Source organism: Nyctereutes procyonoides, unplaced genomic scaffold, assembly GCF_905146905.1.
Source record: "Nyctereutes procyonoides isolate TBG_1078 unplaced genomic scaffold, NYPRO_anot_genome, whole genome shotgun sequence".
In the NCBI taxonomy this organism is placed as follows: Eukaryota; Metazoa; Chordata; class Mammalia; order Carnivora; family Canidae; genus Nyctereutes; species Nyctereutes procyonoides.
In genome coordinates this window covers 28,719-32,715 of record NW_026574949.1, presented here as the reverse complement: position 1 = coordinate 32,715, position 3,997 = coordinate 28,719, and the positions used below count along the sequence as shown (strand labels likewise).

Genomic DNA, 3,997 nt, shown 5'->3' with positions numbered 1-3,997 from the left:
GACGTGGGACTCGATCCAGGGACTCCAGGATCGCCCTGGGCCAAAGGCAGGTGCAAAACCGCTGAGCCACCCAGGGATCCCTAAGCTATACAATTAATTACTCTTATTTTTGCTTTACATAGTTGATTATCTTTTAGGGTACTTAAGAAAAGGAAGAAAAATAGTCTTTTCTCTTTACCCATATATTTACCATTTCCAGTGTTTTTCATTCTGTCAGATAGATCCATATTTACATTTTGTATCATTTCTCACCTCAAAGAATGCCTTTAGCATTTCTAATAGTGTAGCACTGCTGGTGATGAGTTCTCTCAGCTTTCCTTTATCTAAAAATGTCTTGATGTTACCATAATTTTTAAGGAGTAGTTTCTCTACATATAGATTTTTAGATTGACAGGTGTTTTTTTCCTCTCCAACATTTCAAAATTATATCTCACTGTTTTCTGAAATCCACTATTTCCTATGAGCAATCTGCTTATGGATGTTCCCTTATATGTATTACATTTTTTCCTCTGACTGCTTTTCAGATATGATCATTATCTCTGGTTTTCAGCAGTTTTACTTTGATATGCCCAAGTGTGGCTTTCCTTGACTTTATTCTGTCTGGGGTTTCCTTAGTGTCTTAGATCTGTGACTTGATCAAATAAGGAAAAATTTTGGCCAGCATTTCTTCAAATATTTTTTCTACCTAGTTCTCTTTTCTCACTTTTTGGGATTTCAGTTACACATTAGGCCAGTTGATACTTTCCTAGGGGTTATTAAGGCTCTATTTTTTCCCCCAATCTTTTTCTCTGTTACTCAGTTTGTGTAATTTCTAGTAATCTGTCATCAAGTTCATAAATCCTTTTTCCTATGTTGCCAAATTTGCTTTTAATGCTCAATGAATTTTTTATTTCAAGTATTGTATTTTCAGTCCTAGGAATTCCTTTTGATTTTTTTTTTAGAGTTGGCATAGCTTTCCTGAAATTCTTCATTTCTTCACCCATTATATTCGTCTTTTCCAATAAATTCCATTTTATCTGTTAGTTTTATTTATTTTTATTATCTATTCAGATTTGTCAGAGTTATTTTTAGATTGTTGTCTGCTAATTCCAACATTTAGTCATCTCTGGATTTGTTTCTATTGACTGCTTTTCTTTCCATGTCTTAATCACATTTTCCTTTTTTCACATATCTAGTAATTTTTGTTTGATAAAATAAAAAACTACAAAATGCATCACAGAGATTCTTGTTCTATCTTTGTCTTATAAAAAGTATTGAATTTGGTTCTAGTAAGCAGAACATCTTGATCCTGTGAGAGCTTGGTTTATGCTTTGTTAAGTGGATTTATTTGGATTTTGCCCTGAGTTTTAGAGCATAACCTTTAGTATTAGAGTATAACCTTTAGTATTGAGATGTGAACCTTACCCTAAGGTGTGGCCCTTTTGGGTTTCAATGGAAGGCTCAAGGTATTTACCAACTCCCTGTAACTTGCTGGGACTTGAACTCTCAACTCTGGAACCCCTACTGGATAGCTACTTAACTTTTTCAGTCTTCCAGTTGTTACTTTCCGCTGGGCTCCTGTAGACTTTCCCATGCATGCATAGCTCGAGGGTTGGTCAAAGATTTGAGGATAATTTATATGGAAAATTTAAGGCCTCTGCTTTGGACTCATGTTTTCCTTCATTCTGCAGCTGCTGTGACAGCCCTGAATTCCAAACTCTGACTCGTTAGCCTGACGGAACTGATACTTTCTGCTTGAGCTCTATCTGTTCTGCACCACGCAGACTAAGGAGTGCCCTCAGGTAAAAATCTATATAAAAGTAGATTTCGAGTAGCAGCAGCGCCGGGTCCCGCGTGGAGGTGCTCTTAGCGGTGCTGTTTCTCGAGCAGCGGCAGTTCTCACTACAGCGCCAGGACGAGTCCGGTTCGTGTTCGTCCGCGGAGATCTCTCTCATCGCGCTCGGCTGCGGGAAATCGGGCTGAAGCGACTGAGTCCGCGATGCAGAGAGAAAAGGAACAGTTCCGGAAACTCTTCATTGGTGGCTTGAGCTTTGAAACCACAGAAGAAAGTTTGAGGAACTACTACGAACAATGGGGAAAACTTACAGACTGTGTGGTTATGAGAGAGCCTGCAAGCAAAAGACCAAGAGGATTTGGTTTTGTGACCTTCTCATCCATGGCTGAGGCTGATGCTGCTATGGCTGCAAGGCCTCATTCAATTGATGGGAGAGTGGTTGAGCCAAAACGTGCTGTTGCAAGAGAGGAATCTGGAAAACCAGGGGCTCATGTAACTGTGAAGAAGCTCTTTGTTGGTGGAATTGAAGAAGATACTGAGGAACACCATCTTAGAGATTATTTCGAGGAATATGGAAAGATTGATACCATTGAGATAATTACTGATAGGCAGTCTGGAAAGAAAAGAGGCTTTGGTTTTGTTACCTTTGATGATCATGATCCTGTGGATAAGATTGTGTTGCAGAAATATCATACCATCAATGGTCATAACGCAGAAGTAAGAAAGGCTTTGTCTAGACAAGAAATGCAGGAAGTCCAAAGTTCTAGAAGTGGAAGAGGAGGCAACTTTGGTTTTGGAGATTCTCGTGGTGGTGGTGGAAATTTTGGACCAGGACCAGGAAGTAACTTTAGAGGAGGATCTGATGGATATGGAAGTGGCCGTGGATTTGGGGATGGCTATAATGGGTATGGAGGAGGACCTGGAGGTGGCAATTTTGGAGGTAGCCCTGGTTATGGAGGAGGAAGAGGAGGATATGGTGGTGGAGGACTGGATATGGCAACCAGGGTGGGGGCTACAGAGGTGGTTATGACAACTATGGAGGAGGAATTTATGGAAGTGGAAATTACAATGATTTTGGAAATTATAACCATCAACCCTCTAACTATGGTCCAATGAAGAGGGGAAACTTTGGTGGTAGCAGCAACATGGGGGGACCAAATGGTGGAGGAAACTATGGTCCTGGAGGCAGTGGAGGAAGTGGGGGTTATGGAGGGAGAAGCCGATATTGAGCTTCTTCCTACTTGCCATGGGCTTCACTGTATAAATAGGAGAGGATGAGAGCCCAGAGGTAACAGAACAGCTTCAGGTTATCGAAATAACAATGTTAAGGAAACTCTTATCTCAGTCATGCATAAATATGCAGTGATATGGCAGAAGACACCAGAGCAGATGCAGAGAGCCATTTTGTGAATGGATTGGATTATTTAATAACATTACCTTACTGTGGAGGAAGGATTGTAAAAAAAAAATGCCTTTGAGACAGTTTCTTAGCTTTTTAATTGCTGTTTCTTTCTAGTGGTCTTTGTAGAAGCATTCCTTCTTTGATAATGAGAGTGGCATTGAAACAGAGAGGGCCATCTGCAAACAGTTCAGCCAGATTGCCCTTAGGAGCATGTAGCCCTTCATCCTAGAAGGGCAGTGCCAGTGTGCAAACTTGGGTTTGTGAATGAGTCATTGAGAAAAGTCACTCTTGGCCATGGGCCCTGCCCCAACCAGGAATAGCAAAGGGACCAGAACACAGTGAGTGAGAGCAGCCTATATTTACTTTTGTGGCAGGAGCTTGCAGCCAGATTCTATTTCCCAGCTTCCCTTGCAGTTAGGTATGGTCACACAACCTAGCTGGGCTTGAATGTAACATAGGTAGAAGTGACATCTGTGTCACTTCTAGACCTGGCACAGAAAGCCCTCTCATGAGAGAGATTCTATGTGCTGTTCCCTTTTGGGTGCAGAAGAAACAGCAATGTTAGGTGCCTGAGTTCAAGAACAGAGCTGCAAGATGGAAGGGCCTGAGTCCATGAAGCATTGCTGCCCATTGGAATACCTACTGTGAGCTTCTGAGAAATAAACTTCTATTATTTTAAGCCACTGACGTGTGGAAGTTTAATTGTTACAGTAGCTAGCATCACTGTGGCATTTTCAAATCAGCCCTCAATTTCTCTGACAGAGAGGTGGAGTTCTCTGTCCTCTTCCTTTGAATCTGGAGACATATCTGATCACTAAAGT

At 41.2% G+C, this 3,997-nt stretch overlaps 1 pseudogene; it reads left to right on the top strand.

The window, feature by feature from the left end:
• The first annotated feature begins 1,808 nt into the window (after window positions 1–1,808).
• Window positions 1,809–3,152, top strand: LOC129505811 (heterogeneous nuclear ribonucleoproteins A2/B1-like; annotated as a pseudogene).
• Window positions 3,153–3,997: the final 845 nt, after the last annotated feature.